This window comes from Ranitomeya variabilis, chromosome 4 (genome assembly GCF_051348905.1).
Source record: "Ranitomeya variabilis isolate aRanVar5 chromosome 4, aRanVar5.hap1, whole genome shotgun sequence".
Classification (NCBI taxonomy): domain Eukaryota; kingdom Metazoa; phylum Chordata; class Amphibia; order Anura; family Dendrobatidae; genus Ranitomeya; species Ranitomeya variabilis.
The window spans coordinates 739061113-739083881 of NC_135235.1; the positions used below are offsets into that span (position 1 = coordinate 739061113).

The window sequence follows — 22769 nt, forward strand, 5'->3', positions numbered from 1 at the left end:
ATTAAAAGTTAGGATTCATACAACCCTCTACACTATTGCGGGGTGGTATGCCCCAAACAAAAATCAGGCCAGGGCTGGCCGGGGTTTCCTAAGGAGAGTAGCGGAATTTGCTGAGGGGGTGATGGTGATAGGGGGGGACTTCAATCTCACCCTTGACCCACGAATGGATACCTCAACACGAAATGTGAGAGGAATCACTAGGCAATTGTCCCTTTTGAAACAATCTATCCATGGGATGCAGCTGGTGGACATTTGGAGAGCACATAATCCTGGAGGTAGAGATTATACGTACTATTCCAGTTCTCATGATTCCTATAGCCGAATTGACTTTTTTCTTGTCAGCCATCATGCCCTATCCTGGCGCCCCCGACCGTCCATTGGTAGCTTCTTATGGTCGGATCATGCCCCGGTGTTCTTAGACATTTCCCCACCAGACGTAGTGGACCGTCCCTGGACTTGGAGATTGAATGACAATTTGTTGAAAGACTTGAATTGCACGACAGACATAAAAAAGACAATAGAACAGTTTTGGTCAGATCACGCAAACGATGACACCTCGACCCCGGTGAAATGGGAGACCCTAAAATGCGTGCATCGTGGAATCCTGGTAAAACACGGATCCCGTCTTAAAAAACAGAGATTGGAAAAAACAAAAGAATTAATGGATACTATATATGTATTGGAGCAAAAACATAAAAATACTATGTCACCGGTAATACTAGGGGAATTAATTAAACATAGGGAGACCCTTAGAAATGTATTAAATGAGCAATCGCTGAAATTCAGAAATAATTTTAAAAGTCTCCTTTATCATAAGGCCAATAAATGCGACCGCCCCCTAGCTCGATTATTACATCCTAGGACTCAGACGACTTACATTCCAAAAATTCAGAAACGTACGGGAACGGAGACTCACGACCCAGGGAAGATTCTAGAAACAATACGAGAATACTATCAGAAGCTATATAACTTGGAGGGTATGCACTCGGCTAATCACGCCGGGGACATACAGGCTAAAATAGATAAATATGTAGCAGACACGCCACTTCCTAGACTTTCCACAGAGATAACAGATGAGCTAGAGGCAGACATATCGACACAAGAGGTGGATGAGGCCATAAAAAATACTCCAAACGGGAAGAGCCCTGGCCCTGATGGGTTTTCCCCCCACTTTTATAAACTCTTCAGAGAACAGTTAACACCACACATGACAAGGACTTATAACTCCATTTCTGAGTCCTCAGGGTTTACGCATCAATCTCTGGCGGCCTATATCACAGTATTGCCAAAACCGGGAAAAGATCCAACAGTGGTCTCTAACTATAGACCAATTTCTCTGATCAATATAGACATGAAATTATTTGCGAAGGTCCTGGCCAACAGACTTGCACCCCTATTACCATATATCATACATTCAGACCAAGTGGGTTTCGTTCAGGGAAGAGAGGCACGTGATGGAGTGTTGAAGACTATATCTTTGATCGCTCATGCCAGGACCTACCGGAAGCACCTGGGACTGATATCGGTGGATGCCGAAAAGGCGTTTAACCGAGTGAGGTGGAGCTTCCTTCAATCAGCTCTCCGACAGATAGGGCTGGGGGATAGATTCTTATACAAAATTGCGGCCCTATACACGAACCCGTCAGCTACAATTAAAATTAATGGATGGCTCTCGGACCCCTTTAGGATTCATAATGGAACAAGACAGGGGTGTCCTCTTTCGCCCTTGTTGTACACGGTGGCAATGGAACATTTAGCGGTAGCAGTGAGAAATAACCCTAGTGTATGGGCTATCAAGATAGGCCAGAAGCATTATAAAACTTCATTGTATGCAGATGACCTTCTTCTATACATCTCCCAACCTCATATCACTATACCTGCATTAATGTCTGAATTCAAAAAGTACGGAGAGGTCAGTAATTTTAAGATAAACTACACCAAAACTGAGGCACTTAATATTACTTTGCCATCGGGAGATGTGGATAGGGCGAAGGAGAATTTCCCATTCAAATGGCAGGCTGGCGCCATTAAATACTTGGGCATACAGGTCCCCTCAGATCTAAATAAACTATACACACTAAACTACGAAACCCTACTGAATAAAACTATAAGGGATCTAAAAAAGTATGATCAAAAAATGATTTTGTGGTTTGGCCGCATAAACACATTCAAGATGGATGTGCTTCCCCGGTTCCTTTATGTGTTCCAGACAGTACCGATCACACCACCTCGAAGTTTTTTTAAGTCTATTAAATCAGCTCTAATACATTTTATATGGCGTCAGAACAGATCTAGGCTGAGTTACAGAACATTGACGAGACCTAAATCACAAGGGGGGGGCGGGACTTCCAGACTTAAAGACATACCACCAGGCCTCACAATTGATCCATCTTTTTGATTGGCATTATAGACGGGAGACCAAACAATGGGTTGGACTGGAACAGGAGGGGTATCTAGTTCCATTGCGGAATTTACCGTGGATAGTGACCAGAAGTAAAGAGAAAATAGGGGAGGGTTGTCGGGATATGATGGCTGGCGAGATCCTTAAGAGTTGGGACATTCTAAAATATAAGAAAAAATTAATGAGCACAACTGTCCCATTGTCTCCTATATTCGCTAATCCTGATTTTCCACCAGGCCTTCACTGCGAGAGGTTTTTGGGATGGAGGGTGGAATCCAATCAAAGAATATATCAAATAATCTCGCAGAAGGGTCTTTCCTCTCTCAACGAGCTACATGACGAATGTCCTACTCGTACACTATCTTGGTTAGAGTATGAACAATTAAAATCATTTGTCAGACGAATTTCTGGTGGAGAAGTACCACCACCTTCTCTGACACAGTTTGAGAGGATATTCGCCCAGCAGACACCCCCATCGCATCAGATTTCTCTTGTGTACAAATTACTAAATGAGGAGACTTCAACAGTTATCCCGGGATATATTAGAGCGTGGGAGGCGGAAATGGGATGCACATTTACTGAGAGGGAAATCACATCGGCATACCGCTGCGCTCATGGGATGTCTCCGGCCAGCCATGCCCAAGAGAAGAATTTCAAAATTCTTACTAGATGGTACCAATATCCTGTGAGGTTGCATGCCATATTCCCCTCGGTGGCGGATGGGTGCTGGCACTGTGGGAACGCAAGGGGAACTTTGTTCCATATTTGGTGGCAGTGTCCAGGGATAAAGAGTTTCTGGGGAGAAGTATTCTCGACTTACAATAAAATATCAGGAGAGGATATAAATCTTACTCCGCACATGGCCATCTTGTCCATGCTACCGGGACCAATAGCCAAACAAAAAAGTAGTCTCCTGAGGTTTTGCTTGACGGCAGCCCGCATGGTTATACCTAGACATTGGCGTACAACAAAAATTCCGTCCATGATTGAATGGTTAACAGAATTCTCACATATCCACCATATGGAGGAATTGTTTGCACAGGCTTTGGGTGATAACTCGAGGTACTTGCGGACATGGCAACCCTGGATTTTGTTTAGGGACTCTGGGGGTTTCGGGGCTCTCATGGAGAAATGGGAGGTACTTTCCCGGCAGTGAGGTTTCTCCTCGGCTTTCCTGGGCTGATTTCAGAGGGCTGCGGAGGCATGATCCTTCCTTTCCCCTTCTCATTTTTCCTTTCTTTTTCCTCTTTTCTTCTTATCTTTCCTTTAAGTCTGACGTTATACCATAAGCAAGTTGCAGTCAGGGATAAATGATATATTGGGCGGATTCTATGGATAAATATAGCAATTGGAAATAGACTTCCGCTTAGCAAAATAATTATCGAAATGGGGCAACAGGTGGTGGACAATACGAGATGCTAAGAAAGAATAGAAGAGTTGAGCAAGGAACATATACAGATACCATATTTGCGTGAAGTAAAAAACACGTACTATTTTGAGAAGTTTTGTAACTACTTTAGTCTATATGTATGTTTGTATTTGTGATATGTTGTACTATTTTAATACTTTAATAAAAGAGATTAAACATAAAAAAAGGAGAATGGAAGCCTCAAAAGCACACTTTGTAGCCCACAGATAGATGAGGCGTGTCACGGAACTACCACACTGTAAATTTTTTTTTGGTTTAAACCAAGATAGTGTATAGACCTAGGGTATTAGACAGACCAAAAATTGGAATGTATGCATGGAAAAAAAAATATTTTTAGACCACACATTAAACAACCGTCGGATGGAGATAACAGACTGTTTGAATATGTGGCCTGTATTTTTTAAAATTTTCCAACCACAAAATACTGTATACACCAAGGGTATCAGACCAAAAACTGGAATGATGGCTGAAAAGCCAAGATTTGAAGACCACAGATAGATCAGACGTGTGACTGAGATAACAGACTATTTCAATATGTGGGATATATTTAACATTTTAAAAACCACAAAATACTGCATACACCATGGGTAGCAGTCTAGAAGACCAAAAAATGCAATGCATGCCTGCAAAGCAAGGATTTGGACACGACAGATACACTGTACGTCTGACAGAGTGATCAAAATGTGTTCTTGATTTTTTTGGCCCACCAAAATTGTGTCCATAAGTAGGCTTTCAGAATATTTTCCTACGCTACAGAGTTCATACGAGTTCATGCCGCCAGGGGGCGCAGCGTCGGCACCGCTAGTCGCCAAAGCTCCGCTAGTCACCGAAGCTCTGCTTCCTGCATTTCATTCATTTCCCAGTTGTTACAGATGCGCCTTTTCTGGGGTGGCTGGGGGCAGATGTTTTTAACCGGGGATGGGGCCAATAACCATGGTCCCTCTCTAGGCTATTAATATCTGAGCTCAGTCACTGGCTTTCCCTCTCTGGCGGAGAAAATTGCGCAGGAGTCCACACCATTTTTTTCTGTGAAATAACCCTTTAATTTAACACCTACAGCTCCAAAATTTTACACACACACTACTAACATTATTAGTGAGGGACATATAAAAATCGAACGGACATGCAATGGTTTATTGTATGTAAACCATGTTTCATATCCTGTCGGGTTCGGTAATGATTTAACAATAACCGACAATTAAATTACCGGCTGTTCGGCTACCTAGCTCTGTATGAAATATAAATATATATATATGTCTCACTGACATATAGACTGTATATATGTTTCCACGAATATTTCAGCCCATGAATCCATTATAGGTCCTCGTATTGCATACGGGTGACATACGGATCACTGTTCATGAACATTTCTGCGTATGTCGGCCGTAAAAAACAGACCGATTTTTTATACTTTGTGTGTGACGCCGGCCTATGAAAGTAAACAACAAAAAGGGAGGGGCGAACACAGGTTCATAGATATGAAGCCAGAATGTGTCCAACGAGATATGTTGGTCCCTAGCAACAGCTCAGAGACAGGTATATAAATAAAAATATAATAGAATTGTATTTAAAAAAAAATTATATTGGAGAGGTATACACTAGGTCATAAGAAGATGGTCCAGAGATAGGAAAAATTGAAAATATAAGAATAAATGGGAAGAATAGACGTATATCTTATTTTTATGTCATTTCCCCCTGGGAGACTAACATATTTTTGGGTTTAAAATTATTACCGGGCATCTTAAAAACACCCTTGCATTAAAATTGAATGGTTATAGCAGCATACAACATGATCACCATGGATTTCTAGTGGCGGAGAATGATGATATGTGGAGGAAGGCATTACTAAAAACTAGGCGCAATGTTAAGGAGCCGGTCTCCTAGACTTTTAATGCCCATACACTAAGTGCATGGGCTGACAAACATTTCCCCATGGGGGTTAAATTTTTTTTAAAATATTTTATGGGCTACATAGACACCCTTGCCAAAAATTTCAACTTGCTGTAGCAGCACAGAACACGTTAACCCTGGTGAAGTTGTGGTTGAGAATGAGGAAACATTGATGAAGTCCTTATTAAAAACTAGGCCCAATGTTAAGGAGCGGGTCTCCTAGACTTGTAATGCCCATACACGAAGTGCATGGGCTGCAAAACATTTCCCCATTGAGGTTTAACTTAAAAAAAATATATTTTATGGGCATCATAGACACCCTTGCCAAAAATTGCACTGGCTGTAGCAGCACAGAACTCGTTAACCCTGGTGATCTAGTGTTGAAGAATGAGGAGACATAAGATAAATCATACTGAAATCAAAGAAATAAATAAAAAAAATGTGAATCCACCTATGAAAGAAAATAACAAAAGGGAGGGATGAACACAGGTTCTTAAATATGAAACCAGAATGTGTCCAACGACATATGTTTGTCCCTAGCAACAGCTCAGAGACAGGGATATAAATATAATATAAAAGTATTTGAATAATGTTCTATTGTAGAGGAATACACTATCTCATTAGAGGACTGTCCAGAAATAGGAAAACTGGAAAATATAACAATAAATGGGAAGAATAGACGTACATCTCATTTTTATGACATTTCCCCCTGGGGGAGTAACATTTGTTTTGGTTTCCAATTAGTAACGGGCATCATAAAAACACCCTTGCACAAAAAAAAAATGGTGATTTTGCATCACGGAATCCGTTTACCCTGGTGTTCTAGTGGTTGTGGATGATGAGGATGAAGATAAGGAGGAGGATAAAACCAAACAGACCAAATCTGGAAGCGTATACCCATGTGTGGTTGTGAAGAGGTGATTGAGAATACACCTCCAGAAAACAGAGAATGTATTAGAGGTTATGTTTTGCTGTTTTCCTTGGTGTTGTACAGAAGTCTTGCCCAATCCAGCCCTTGTTCATTTTTATAAGAGTCAGCCTGCCAGCATTTTCAGTTGACAGGTGGAAGCGCTTATCTGTTATAATTCCACCAGCGGCACTAAAAACCCACTTTGACAGAACACTAGCAGCAGGGCAGGCCAGGCCAGGACCTCCAAGGCGTAGAGAGCCAGTTCATGCCACGTGTCCGGCTTGGATATCCAATAATTAAAAAGGCACAGAGGAATCCCGGGGGACGTTTGTACAATCTGCAAGGTACTCCCTCAGCAACTTCCCAAACATTGCACTTCTTGTGACAGCACCCCTTTCCTCTGTGCCGGCACGATGGGTGGGCCTGAGAAAACTGTCCCAGAACTTTACCATTGTTCCCCTTCCTGAGCTGGATTGTATTTTTGTGTCTCTCTCGCTTGGACTCCTTGGTTGTACCACAAACTCTGACATCTGCTGCCAGCGTTCTCATATGGGAATATTTTAAATAATTCCTCTACAAGGACCCTCTGGTACTGCAAAATTTTAGAACACCTGCCTGCCTCTGCAAGAAGAGATTGAAAGTTCTCCTTGTAGCATGGGTCTACAAGTGTCACCAACCAGTAACAAGTGTCACCAAAAATTTTAATGCGAGGGTCATGTGAAACGCAGCGCAACATAAAGTCAGCCATGCGTGCCAGACTGCTAACAGGCAAGACTTCAGTGTCCTCACCAACAGGACAACTGACCATGCTGTCCTCCTCCTCATCCTCCTTGTCCCTGTCCTCAGGCCATATCTGCTGAACAGACAGTATGAAAGCTGTGCTTGTAGTACTATAGCGCATGAAAGTAGCTCCTGCACTTCCTCCTCCTCCTCATTGTCTACCAATCTACATTGGGAAGACATGAGGCTGGGCTGAGTGTAATCACCTTGTATGGTTCCTTACTCCATGTCTTCGAGCTCTGCCTGCAATGCATCCTCTTTAATTGTGAGCAAAGAGGTTTTCAGAATGCAGAGAAGCGGAATGGTAATGCTAATTATGGCATCATCGCCGCTCACCATCTTGGTGCAGTCCTCAAAGTTTTGGATGATGGTACATATGTCTGACATCCAAGTCCACTCCTGAGGTCTTATGTGTGGAGTCTGAACTGAATATCGATGGCCTTGTTGATGCTGGTAGTCAACAACTGTCCTTTTCTGCTCACAAATCCTTTCCAACATACGCAGTGTAGAGTTCTAGCGCGTGGGGACATCACATACAGTTGGTGAGCCGTAAGCTGCGAACGCTGCTGAAGCACGGCAAGGGCGGCTGAAACTGTAGCTGACTTTCTAAAATAGACAGACAGACGGCGTACTTTAACTAACAGATCCGGCAGCTCCGTGTAGCTTTTCAGAAAACGATGCCCCACAATATTAAGTACATGGGCCAGGCAAGGTTCGTGTGTGAGGTCAACCTTGCCTCAGAGCCGCCACCAGGTTACAGTATGTCACACATGACCATGCCTGGCTGTAGATTGAGCAGTGTCATCCAAATATCTGACTGATCTTTCAGTACTGTCCACAACTCTTCAGAATTGTGCGATTTGTTACCTAATCAGATTAGCTTCAGCACAGCCTTTTGCCGCTTGGCTGAGGCAGTGCTGCAGTGCTTCCAGCTCCTGACTGATGTGTTCATTTCACAGATGGAGGCAGAAGAGGAGGAGGAGGAAGAGGAGGAGGTGCAGGAGCTGTAGACTGTGGGGGCAACCCTGATTGACGTAGGGCCCGCAGTCCTCGGCGTGGGGAGGATGTGTTCCATCCCAAGGTCCAACTGGGTCTCGGCTTCCAGTATGTTAACCCAGTTTGCCATCAGTGAGATGTACCGTCCCTGCCTACAAGCACTTGTCCACGTGTCCGTAGTTAGGTGGACTTTCCCAGTAACAGCATTGTTGAGGGCACGGGTAATGTTGTGGGACACATGCTGGTGTAATGCCGGTACGGAACACCGGGTGAAATAGTGGCGACTGGGGACCGAGTACCGTGGGACGGCTGCCGCCATCAGGTTGTGGAAAGCTTTTGTCTCCAAGACATACGATAAAATCTATCCTGGTGGGGGAGTATACGAGGTTAAAAAGGAATTGTAGTGGGGAAATAGAGATGAGGAATTTCATTATTTGAGGGCTAAATTAAAGAAGCGGGACTACCCCAATTGGACCCTGGATAGGGCACATAAATTAGTATGCAGTAAATCCAGGGATAATTTTCTTAGTACAAATATAGAAAATAATGAAGGTAAAGAAAAAAATAAAAACAAACCATATGTCTGTTTCCAGTATAGTCCTCAATTTTCGGACATAAAAAACATAATCCTAAAAAGATTACCTATTTTACAGGAGGATGATGTGCTTTCCAAAATCTTAAAAGATGGATTGAATATAGTGGCAAGAAGAGCGCCGACAATTGGTAGTACATTATCCCCCAGCTCTCATATTCCTCAAGTGACATCAAAAACCTGGTTAGATTGTAAGGGTTTTTATAAAAGTGGTGTTACAGCATGTAGTACCTGTCGTAATGCGGTAACAAAAAATACCTTTCAAAATAAGGAGGAAACAAAATCCTATTTTATTAAGGATTTTATTAATTGTCACACCAATAATGTTGTCTATAAGATTGACTGTACCTCCTGTAATGTGTCTTATATAGGATGCACCACCAGGAAATTAAAGGTGAGAATATCAGAGCATTTGAGAGATGTGGCCAGTATTAATGCTGGGAATCGCAATATATCAGCAGTTGCCAAACACTTTGCTATACATCACGCAGGAAACACATCTAGTATGAGGATTCAAGGAATTGAACATGTTAAAATGTCGCAGCGTGGAGGTGATGCTAAAAGACGGCTTCTCACCAGAGAGGCTTTCTGGATATATAATTTACAAACTAGATATCCATTAGGTCTCAACCGAAAAAATGAAATAATGTATCATTATTGTTAAATTGTATTATGTGTTTATATTTTTATATATTTGTTAATTCGTTTGTTATTTTTGTACAGAATGAAGTGTTATATCTATATTTATATATAAATAAATTTCTGTACAGGACCTGCACTCCTGGTCAGGTGACTTGAACTGCTTTTGACATTGGTCCGAGCAATATATGAAAGAATTGAGACAATTGCTAGGTCTCAACTAAAAAACCAAAATAATGTATTAACATTGCTAAAATGTATTATGCGTATATATTTTAACTTTTGTAAATTTACTTCATAGTTTTGTACAAAGTAATAGTTATATTTATATTTGTATATGCAAAGGGTAGAATTTCTGTTCAGGACCTGCAGCTTTGGTCAGGTGACCTGGACTGCTTTTGGCATTGGTCCAAGCACAATACAAAAGAATCAGTATGTGCCTGTTGAGATTATGCATTGATTAAGATCTGACACGATCGAAACGCGTCGCATATTTCTTGTACCTAAGCATTTGCATGCATGCAAGGAGTTATGGAATTGGAGGAATTTTAAGGAATAAATAAAGAAACTTTTTTTTATGGAGCCGGAACGCCCTTTTCCTTTTTGTTGCAATAACTGTTTCACACTGCTCTAGTGGTGTGAGGCGGTCCCCTAGAAACTGGGACAGGAAGCTTGAGCGAGAAGATGTGGGTATTGTTGTGGCCCACTTTTAGCTTGGCCACAGCCTCGTCCTCTGCATGCACCATCAGCATCACGTCCACTTCCCCGTCCCTTGCCCATTTTAAATGGATTACCGAACTATTTAAAAAGCTCAATACAAATGTATTTATTTGGAGAAACATTATATGTGATGTGTATGCCTGTAAAACAAAGATTTTTCCAGCACAGATACACCAGGCCTCAGCCTGAGATGACAGACTGTATACATTTTTATGTTTGTTGGTAATTTTTGAAAACCATAAAAAATTAGTAGAACGAGGCTAGCAGACAGAACTATGCAATGTATGCCTGCGAAGCTAAGATTTTTCAACCACAGATACATCAGGCCTCAGCCTGAGATAACAGACTGAATAAATAAATTTTGTTTGTCGGTAATTTTTGAAAATAATAAAAAGTTAGTAGAACGAGGCTAGCAGACAGAACTATGTAACGTATGCCTGCGAAGTAAAGATTTTTCCACCACAGATACACCAGGCCTCAGCTTGAAATAAGACTGTATAATTTTATATTTTGAAAAAAATAAAAAATGAGCAGAACAAGGCTAGCAGACAGAATTATGCAACTTAAAGATTTTTCCACCACAGATACACCAGCCGTCATTCTGAGATAACAGACTGATCTAAATGTGGCCTTAATTTTTTTGGGCACAACAAAATTGTTTCAACAAGTTGGCTATGACACACAAAAGAAAGAGTACTAAAATTGCAAGATATTTTGCACAATGATATGCGATGCGTGTGGCATAAATCATAGAATTGTAGCTAAATATTTTTAGGCCAGCTACATATTTTTGGGGCAGGAAAATGGTGCCCAAAACATTGTAAGACACTACAAAATATTAGATAGTACAGAAAAAAAAGCTTTTTTGGTGCAGTCACATCTGATGCCTGGGACTAAATTTTTTTTATTTTAATTCTTATATTTGCAAGCTCTTCTATTACAATGACCTGGCTGTAGTCTACAGCGTGCCCAAGCAAATAAATGAAGAAAAAAGGGGGCTATGGATTGCTTTAGAATAAAAGGAGCAGGTATAAGATGCAAAAAAAAAACGAAAAAAAATTTGCCACAGATAACTGCAGCTAGGTATATATTAAATAAGCAGCAGCAGACAGTAATGGAGCTTTTGGAGGTATGCAGTGAGAGCTATGTACTCACATACAGTGCCTGCAGGCCTTGCACTGATGTGGATATGTGCACATAGACTCCCCTGCCTACCTAGCGCTGCAATCTCTGGACCCCCGAATTAGCCCTAAAAAGGACTGTGGACTGAACACTAGCAGACCCATACTAACTATTAAAAGGACGATTCTGACCCTATCTCAGCAGCAGCTCTCCCTACACTAGCTAAGTCCGGAGCAGAATGCGGCAAGCAGGGCGGAACCACGTCTCTTATAGACCTGATGACACTGTGCGGCCAGCCAGTCACTGTTATGCTATAACAAAGATGGCTGCAGCATTACAGTACATGGCAGACAATCCCTGCATTGTCATTGGCGCTCTAAATAGTGCCAGAATTGCAGGGCGGAGACCCGAGCTCCCACCGAATAATCCCGAGAACACCGAGCATAGTGATACTCAGGCGAATACCGAGTAGTGGCGAGCATGTTAGCTCATCACTAGCAATCACTGCAATCAAACGATTCCTGTAACTGTCAATGAGACTTCTGTACCTCTCGACAGGTATTTTGGCCACTCCTCAAGAGCAAACTGATCTAGTTGTCTCATTTTTGAAGGTTGCCTTTTCCAGACGGCATGGTTCAGCTCTTTCCAAAGATGCTCAATAGGATCTAGGTAAGGGCTCATTGAAGGCCACTTCAGAATAGTCCAATGTTTTCCTCTTAGCCATTCTTGTGTGTTTTTAGCTGTGCTTTGGGTCATTATCCTGTTGCAAGACCCATGACCTGCGACTGTGACCAAGCTTTTTGACACTGGGCAGCACATTTCTCTCTAGAATCCCTTGATAGTCTTGAGATTTCATTGTACCCTGCACAGATTCTAGGCATCCTGTGCCTGATGCAGCAAAGCAGCCCCAGAACATAACAGAGCCTCCTCCATGTTTCACAGTAAGGACATTATTCTTTACTTGATATGCTTCATTTTTCCATCTGTGAACATAGAGCTAATGTACCTTGCCAAAAAGTTCCATTTTTGTCTCATCTGTCCATAGAACATTCTCCAGAAGCTTTGTGGTATGTCAACATTTAGTTTGGCAAATTTTAGTCTGACATTTTTATGATTTCGTTTCAACAATGGTGTCCTCCATGGTCATCTACCATGAAGTTCACTTTACATACATACAACGATGGATGGTGCGATCGGACACGGATGTTCCTTGAGCTTGAAGTTCACCTTTAATCTGTTTTGAAATTTTTGGGGGCTCTTATGTTACCGTTCATATTATCTGTCTCTTTGATTTGTCATCAATTTTCCTCCTACGACCATGTCCAGGGAGGTTGGCTACAGTCCTATGGATCTTAAAGTTCTGAATAATACACTACCATTCAAAAGTTTAGGGTTACTTAGAAATGTTTTTATTTTTTAAAGAAAAGCACAGTTTTTTTCCAATGAAGCTAACATTAAATGAATCAGGAACACACTCTATACATTGTTAATGTGGTAAATAACTATTCTAGCTGGAAACACCTGGTTTGTAATGCAATATCTTCATAGGTGTATAGAGGCCTGTTTCCAACAACCATTACTCCAGTGTTCTTATGGTATTTTGTGTTTGCTTTCTGTGTAAGAAGGCTAATGGATGGTTAGAATACCCTTGAAAACTCTTGTGCAAGTATGTTAGCACAGCTGAAAACAGTTTGGCTGATTAGAGAACCTATAAACCTGACCTGAGCTAGTTGAGAATCTGGAGCATTACATTTGTTGGTTCCATTAAACTCTCAAAATGGCCAGAAAAAGAGAACTTTCATGTGAAAATCAATAGTCTTTTCTTGTTCTTAGAAATAAAGGGTATTCCATGTGAGAAATTGCCAAGAAACTGAAGATTTCCTACAACGGTGTACTACTCCCTTCAGAGGAGAGCACAAACAGGCTCTAACCAGAGTAGAAAGAGAAGTGGAAGGCCCCGATGCACAACTGAACTACAAGACAAGTACATTAGAGTCTGTAGATTGAGAAATCAATGCCTCACAGGTCCTCAACTGGCAGCTTCATTAAATAGAAAAGATTACACACTTAGCAAGCAACTAGCATGTGTGAAAATGGTGAATGTCTAATATTAGTACACAACATGGATGATCCAATGCCTGCTTGTAAAGTGAATGGCAGACCATTCGGCGAAAATCAAATTGCAACAAGGAGAGAAGAAACCGAACTGAGAGGTCCAATGTATAGACGAATACAAAAACAATAAATGTATATAGTACAAAAAGACGCTGATTATTAATAAAGACAAAAAAAGGAAGCAAAATGTGGAAACATGATAATGACTGTTGTGAATTTACCTTTTGGCTCCCTCTAGTGGTTACTAGTGATTTGACTCTGGGTATGTCATTCATCCCTTGTACGCTCACCTGGGTCGTTAGGTCAGGGGTGTTGCTATATAAGCTCCCTGGACCTTCAGTTCAATGCCTGGCAACGTTGATATCAGAGCTAATCTGTAGTGCTCTTGTCTACTGATCCTGGTTCCTGTTTGATTAAGCTAAGTCCGCTTTCTTGCTTTTTGCTATTTGTTTTTGTTTGCATTTTTGTCCAGCTTGTTCATAATCTGTATCCTTTCCTTGCTGGAAGCTCTAGGGAGGCTGGAGTTCTCCCCCCGGGCCGTTAGACGGTTCGGGGGTTCTTGAATCTCCAGTGTGGATTTTTGTTAGGGTTTTTGTTGACCACATAAGTTATCTTACTACATTCTGCTATAAGTAAGCGGGCCTCTCTTTGCTAAACCTAGTTCATCTCTGTGTTTGTCATTTCCTCTTACCTCACCGTTATTATTTGTGGGGGGCTTGTATCCTACTTTTGGGGTCTATTCTCTGGAGGCAAGAGAGGTCTTTGTTTTCCTCTTCTAGGGGTAGTTAGTCCTCCGGCTGGCGCGAGACATCTAGCGACCAACGTAGGCATGTTCCCCGGCTACTTCTAGTGTTGGCGTTAGGAGTAGATATATGGTCAACCCAGTTACCACTGCCCTATGAGCTGGATTTTTGTACTTCGCAGACTTGCTGATATCTCTGAGACCCTCGCCATTGGGGTCATAACAGTTTGCCAGGCCAGTATTAAATGTTAAATGCATTGCAGAAGCGGGATTATAAGAAAGAAAGTTCTGAGTTTTTTTTTCTCTCTCTCATTTTTTTTTCTTTTCCCATTTAACTCTGAGTGGCTTGTGTTTGCTGCAGACATGAATGTCCAGACCTTGATTACAAGTGTGGACCAGCTTGCTGCTCGTGTGCAGGGCATACAAGATTATGTTATCAGAAATCCTATGTCAGAACCTAAGATACCGATTCCTGAACCGTTTTCCGGAGACCGATTTAAATTTAGAAATTTCAGGAATAATTGTAAATTGTTTTTGTCCCTGAGACCCTGTTCATCTGGAGACTCCGCTCAGCAAGTAAAAATTGTTATTTCTTTTTTACGGGGCGACCCTCCGGATTGGGCCTTCTCGCTGGCGCCAGGAGATCCGGCATTGGCTGACATTGATGCGTTTTTTCTGGCGCTCGGTTTGCTTTATGAGGAACCCAATCTTGAGAGTCAGGCAGAAAAAGCCTTGCTGGCGATGTCTCAGGGCCAGGACGAGGCTGAAGTGTATTGCCAAAAATTTCGGAAATGGTCCGTGCTGACCCAGTGGAACGAGTGTGCATTGGCTGCAAATTTTAGAAATGGCCTTTCTGAAGCCATTAAGAATGTGATGGTGGGTTTTCCCATTCCCACACTAAGTGCATGGGCTGACAAACATTTCCCCATGGGGGTTAAATTTTTTTTAAAATATTTTATGGGCTACATAGACACCCTTGCCAAAAATTTCAACTTGCTGTAGCAGCACAGAACACGTTAACCCTGGTGAAGTTGTGGTTGAGAATGAGGAAACATTGATGAAGTCCTTATTAAAAACTAGGCCCAATGTTAAGGAGCGGGTCTCCTAGACTTGTAATGCCCATACACGAAGTGCATGGGCTGCAAAACATTTCCCCATTGAGGTTTAACTTAAAAAAAATATATTTTATGGGCATCATAGACACCCTTGCCAAAAATTGCACTGGCTGTAGCAGCACAGAACTCGTTAACCCTGGTGATCTAGTGTTGAAGAATGAGGAGACATAAGATAAATCATACTGAAATCAAAGAAATAAATAAAAAAATGTGAATCCACCTATGAAAGAAAATAACAAAAGGGAGGGATGAACACAGGTTCTTAAATATGAAACCAGAATGTGTCCAACGACATATGTTTGTCCCTAGCAACAGCTCAGAGACAGGGATATAAATATAATATAAAAGTATTTGAATAATGTTCTATTGTAGAGGAATACACTATCTCATTAGAGGACTGTCCAGAAATAGGAAAACTGGAAAATATAACAATAAATGGGAAGAATAGACGTACATCTCATTTTTATGACATTTCCCCCTGGGGGAGTAACATTTGTTTTGGTTTCCAATTAGTAACGGGCATCATAAAAACACCCTTGCACAAAAAAAAATGGTGATTTTGCATCACGGAATCCGTTTACCCTGGTGTTCTAGTGGTTGTGGATGATGAGGATGAAGATAAGGAGGAGGATAAAACCAAACAGACCAAATCTGGAAGCGTATACCCATGTGTGGTTGTGAAGAGGTGATTGAGAATACACCTCCAGAAAATAGAGAATGTATTAGAGGTTATGTTTTGCTGTTTTCCTTGGTGTTGTACAGAAGTCTTGCCCAATCCAGCCCTTGTTCATTTTTATAAGAGTCAGCCTGCCAGCATTTTCAGTTGACAGGTGGAAGCACTTATCTGTTATAATTCCACCAGCGGCACTAAAAACCCACTTTGACAGAACACTAGCAGCAGGGCAGGCCAGGCCAGGACCTCCAAGGCGTAGAGAGCCAGTTCATGCCACGTGTCCGGCTTGGATATCCAATAATTAAAAAGGCACAGAGGAATCCCGGGGGACGTTTGTACAATCTGCAAGGTACTCCCTCAGCAACTTCCCAAACATTGCACTTCTTGTGACAGCACCCCTTTCCTCTGTGCCGGCACGATGGGTGGGCCTGAGAAAACTGTCCCAGAACTTTACCATTGTTCCCCTTCCTGAGCTGGATTGTATTTTTGTGTCTCTCTCGCTTGGACTCCTTGGTTGTACCACAAACTCTGACATCTGCTGCCAGCGTTCTCATATGGGAATATTTTAAATAATTCCTCTACAAGGACCCTCTGGTACTGCAAAATTTTAGAACACCTGCCTGCCTCTGCAAGAAGAGATTGAAAGTTCTCCTTGTAGCATGGGTCTACAAGTGTCACCAACCAGTAACAAGTGTCACCAAAAATTTTAATGCGAGGGTCATGTGAAACGCAGCGCAACATAAAGTCAGCCATGCGTGCCAGACTGCTAACAGGCAAGACTTCAGTGTCCTCACCAACAGGACAACTGACCATGCTGTCCTCCTCCTCATCCTCCTTGTCCCTGTCCTCAGGCCATATCTGCTGAACAGACAGTATGAAAGCTGTGCTTGTAGTACTATAGCGCATGAAAGTAGCTCCTGCACTTCCTCCTCCTCCTCATTGTCTACCAATCTACATTGGGAAGACATGAGGCTGGGCTGAGTGTAATCACCTTGTATGGTTCCTTACTCCATGTCTTCGAGCTCTGCCTGCAATGCATCCTCTTTAATTGTGAGCAAAGAGGTTTTCAGAATGCAGAGAAGCGGAATGGTAATGCTAATTATGGCATCATCACCGCTCACCATCTTGGTGCAGTCCTCAAAGTTTTGGATGATGGTACATATGTCTGACATCCAAGTCCACTCCTGAGGTCTTATGTGTGGAGTCTGAACTGAATATCGATGGCCTTGTTGATGCTGGTAGTCAACAACTGTCCTTTTCTGCTCACAAATCCTTTCCAACATACGCAGTGTAGAGTTCTAGCGCGTGGGGACATCACATACAGTTGGTGAGCCGTAAGCTGCGAACGCTGCTGAAGCACGGCAAGGGCGGCTGAAACTGTAGCTGACTTTCTAAAATAGACAGACAGACGGCGTACTTTAACTAACAGATCCGGCAGCTCCGTGTAGCTTTTCAGAAAACGCTGCCCCACAATATTAAGCACATGGGCCAGGCAAGGTTCGTGTGTGAGGTCAACCTTGCCTCAGAGCCGCCACCAGGTTACAGTATGTCACACATGACCATGCCTGGCTGTAGATTGAGCAGTGTCATCCAAATATCTGACTGATCTTTCAGTACTGTCCACAACTCTTCAGAATTGTGCGATTTGTTACCTAATCAGATTAGCTTCAGCACAGCCTTTTGCCGCTTGGCTGAGGCAGTGCTGCAGTGCTTCCAGCTCCTGACTGATGTGTTCATTTCACAGATGGAGGCAGAAGAGGAGGAGGAGGAAGAGGAGGAGGTGCAGGAGCTGTAGACTGTGGGGGCAACCCTGATTGACGTAGGGCCCGCAGTCCTCGGCGTGGGGAGGATGTGTTCCATCCCAAGGTCCAACTGGGTCTCGGCTTCCAGTATGTTAACCCAGTGTGCCATCAGTGAGATGTACCGTCCCTGCCTACAAGCACTTGTCCATGTGTCCATGGTTAGGTGGACTTTCCCAGTAACAGCATTGTTGAGGGCACGGGTAATGTTGTGGGACACATGCTGGTGTAATGCCGGTACGGAACACCGGGTGAAATAGTGGCGACTGGGGACCGAGTACCGTGGGACGGCTGCCGCCATCAGGTTGTGGAAAGCTTTTGTCTCCAAGACATACGATAAAATCTATCCTGGTGGGGGAGTATACCAGGTTAAAAAGGAATTGTAGTGGGGAAATAGAGATGAGGAATTTCATTATTTGAGGGCTAAATTAAAGAAGCGGGACTACCCCAATTGGACCCTGGATAGGGCACATAAATTAGTATGCAGTAAATCCAGGGATAATTTTCTTAGTACAAATATAGAAAATAATGAAGGTAAAGAAAAAAATAAAAACAAACCATATGTCTGTTTCCAGTATAGTCCTCAATTTTCGGACATAAAAAACATAATCCTAAAAAGATTACCTATTTTACAGGAGGATGATGTGCTTTCCAAAATCTTAAAAGATGGATTGAATATAGTGGCAAGAAGAGCGCCGACAATTGGTAGTACATTATCCCCCAGCTCTCATATTCCTCAAGTGACATCAAAAACCTGGTTAGATTGTAAGGGTTTTTATAAAAGTGGTGTTACAGCATGTAGTACCTGTCGTAATGCGGTAACAAAAAATACCTTTCAAAATAAGGAGGAAACAAAATCCTATTTTATTAAGGATTTTATTAATTGTCACACCAATAATGTTGTCTATAAGATTGACTGTACCTCCTGTAATGTGTCTTATATAGGATGCACCACCAGGAAATTAAAGGTGAGAATATCAGAGCATTTGAGAGATGTGGCCAGTATTAATGCTGGGAATCGCAATATATCAGCAGTTGCCAAACACTTTGCTATACATCACGCAGGAAACACATCTAGTATGAGGATTCAAGGAATTGAACATGTTAAAATGTCGCAGCGTGGAGGTGATGCTAAAAGACGGCTTCTCACCAGAGAGGCTTTCTGGATATATAATTTACAAACTAGATATCCATTAGGTCTCAACCGAAAAAATGAAATAATGTATCATTATTGTTAAATTGTATTATGTGTTTATATTTTTATATATTTGTTAATTCGTTTGTTATTTTTGTACAGAATGAAGTGTTATATCTATATTTATATATAAATAAATTTCTGTACAGGACCTGCACTCCTGGTCAGGTGACTTGAACTGCTTTTGACATTGGTCCGAGCAATATATGAAAGAATTGAGACAATTGCTAGGTCTCAACTAAAAAACCAAAATAATGTATTAACATTGCTAAAATGTATTATGCGTATATATTTTAACTTTTGTAAATTTACTTCATAGTTTTGTACAAAGTAATAGTTATATTTATATTTGTATATGCAAAGGGTAGAATTTCTGTTCAGGACCTGCAGCTTTGGTCAGGTGACCTGGACTGCTTTTGGCATTGGTCCAAGCACAATACAAAAGAATCAGTATGTGCCTGTTGAGATTATGCATTGATTAAGATCTGACACGATCGAAACGCGTCGCATATTTCTTGTACCTAAGCATTTGCATGCATGCAAGGAGTTATGGAATTGGAGGAATTTTAAGGAATAAATAAAGAAACTTTTTTTTATGGAGCCGGAACGCCCTTTTCCTTTTTGTTGCAATAACTGTTTCACACTGCTCTAGTGGTGTGAGGCGGTCCCCTAGAAACTGGGACAGGAAGCTTGAGCGAGAAGATGTGGGTATTGTTGTGGCCCACTTTTAGCTTGGCCACAGCCTCGTCCTCTGCATGCACCATCAGCATCACGTCCACTTCCCCGTCCCTTGCCCATTTTAAATGGATTACCGAACTATTTAAAAAGCTCAATACAAATGTATTTATTTGGAGAAACATTATATGTGATGTGTATGCCTGTAAAACAAAGATTTTTCCAGCACAGATACACCAGGCCTCAGCCTGAGATGACAGACTGTATACATTTTTATGTTTGTTGGTAATTTTTGAAAACCATAAAAAATTAGTAGAACGAGGCTAGCAGACAGAACTATGCAATGTATGCCTGCGAAGCTAAGATTTTTCAACCACAGATACATCAGGCCTCAGCCTGAGATAACAGACTGAATAAATAAATTTTGTTTGTCGGTAATTTTTGAAAATAATAAAAAGTTAGTAGAACGAGGCTAGCAGACAGAACTATGTAACGTATGCCTGCGAAGTAAAGATTTTTCCACCACAGATACACCAGGCCTCAGCTTGAAATAAGACTGTATAATTTTATATTTTGAAAAAAATAAAAAATGAGCAGAACAAGGCTAGCAGACAGAATTATGCAACTTAAAGATTTTTCCACCACAGATACACCAGCCGTCATTCTGAGATAACAGACTGATCTAAATGTGGCCTTAATTTTTTTGGGCACAACAAAATTGTTTCAACAAGTTGGCTATGACACACAAAAGAAAGAGTACTAAAATTGCAAGATATTTTGCACAATGATATGCGATGCGTGTGGCATAAATCATAGAATTGTAGCTAAATATTTTTAGGCCAGCTACATATTTTTGGGGCAGGAAAATGGTGCCCAAAACATTGTAAGACACTACAAAATATTAGATAGTACAGAAAAAAAAGCTTTTTTGGTGCAGTCACATCTGATGCCTGGGACTAAATTTTTTTTATTTTAATTCTTATATTTGCAAGCTCTTCTATTACAATGACCTGGCTGTAGTCTACAGCGTGCCCAAGCAAATAAATGAAGAAAAAAGGGGGCTATGGATTGCTTTAGAATAAAAGGAGCAGGTATAAGATGCAAAAAAAAAACGAAAAAAAATTTGCCACAGATAACTGCAGCTAGGTATATATTAAATAAGCAGCAGCAGACAGTAATGGAGCTTTTGGAGGTATGCAGTGAGAGCTATGTACTCACATACAGTGCCTGCAGGCCTTGCACTGATGTGGATATGTGCACATAGACTCCCCTGCCTACCTAGCGCTGCAATCTCTGGACCCCCGAATTAGCCCTAAAAAGGACTGTGGACTGAACACTAGCAGACCCATACTAACTATTAAAAGGACGATTCTGACCCTATCTCAGCAGCAGCTCTCCCTACACTAGCTAAGTCCGGAGCAGAATGCGGCAAGCAGGGCGGAACCACGTCTCTTATAGACCTGATGACACTGTGCGGCCAGCCAGTCACTGTTATGCTATAACAAAGATGGCTGCAGCATTACAGTACATGGCAGACAATCCCTGCATTGTCATTGGCGCTCTAAATAGTGCCAGAATTGCAGGGCGGAGACCCGAGCTCCCACCGAATAATCCCGAGAACACCGAGCATAGTGATACTCAGGCGAATACCGAGTAGTGGCGAGCATGTTAGCTCATCACTAGCAATCACTGCAATCAAACGATTCCTGTAACTGTCAATGAGACTTCTGTACCTCTCGACAGGTATTTTGGCCACTCCTCAAGAGCAAACTGATCTAGTTGTCTCATTTTTGAAGGTTGCCTTTTCCAGACGGCATGGTTCAGCTCTTTCCAAAGATGCTCAATAGGATCTAGGTAAGGGCTCATTGAAGGCCACTTCAGAATAGTCCAATGTTTTCCTCTTAGCCATTCTTGTGTGTTTTTAGCTGTGCTTTGGGTCATTATCCTGTTGCAAGACCCATGACCTGCGACTGTGACCAAGCTTTTTGACACTGGGCAGCACATTTCTCTCTAGAATCCCTTGATAGTCTTGAGATTTCATTGTACCCTGCACAGATTCTAGGCATCCTGTGCCTGATGCAGCAAAGCAGCCCCAGAACATAACAGAGCCTCCTCCATGTTTCACAGTAAGGACATTATTCTTTACTTGATATGCTTCATTTTTCCATCTGTGAACATAGAGCTAATGTACCTTGCCAAAAAGTTCCATTTTTGTCTCATCTGTCCATAGAACATTCTCCAGAAGCTTTGTGGTATGTCAACATTTAGTTTGGCAAATTTTAGTCTGACATTTTTATGATTTCGTTTCAACAATGGTGTCCTCCATGGTCATCTACCATGAAGTTCACTTTACATACATACAACGATGGATGGTGCGATCGGACACGGATGTTCCTTGAGCTTGAAGTTCACCTTTAATCTGTTTTGAAATTTTTGGGGGCTCTTATGTTACCGTTCATATTATCTGTCTCTTTGATTTGTCATCAATTTTCCTCCTACGACCATGTCCAGGGAGGTTGGCTACAGTCCTATGGATCTTAAAGTTCTGAATAATACACTACCATTCAAAAGTTTAGGGTTACTTAGAAATGTTTTTATTTTTTAAAGAAAAGCACAGTTTTTTTCCAATGAAGCTAACATTAAATGAATCAGGAACACACTCTATACATTGTTAATGTGGTAAATAACTATTCTAGCTGGAAACACCTGGTTTGTAATGCAATATCTTCATAGGTGTATAGAGGCCTGTTTCCAACAACCATTACTCCAGTGTTCTTATGGTATTTTGTGTTTGCTTTCTGTGTAAGAAGGCTAATGGATGGTTAGAATACCCTTGAAAACTCTTGTGCAAGTATGTTAGCACAGCTGAAAACAGTTTGGCTGATTAGAGAACCTATAAACCTGACCTGAGCTAGTTGAGAATCTGGAGCATTACATTTGTTGGTTCCATTAAACTCTCAAAATGGCCAGAAAAAG

The 22769-nt window shown here is 41.7% G+C and overlaps 1 protein-coding gene across 3 annotated transcripts in view; it reads right to left on the minus strand.

Annotated features, from left to right (window-relative positions):
• The window catches only part of LOC143767994 (uncharacterized), a 688384-nt gene that overhangs the window by 182399 nt on the left and 483216 nt on the right, over positions 1 to 22769 (minus strand). The window lies entirely within an intron of this gene.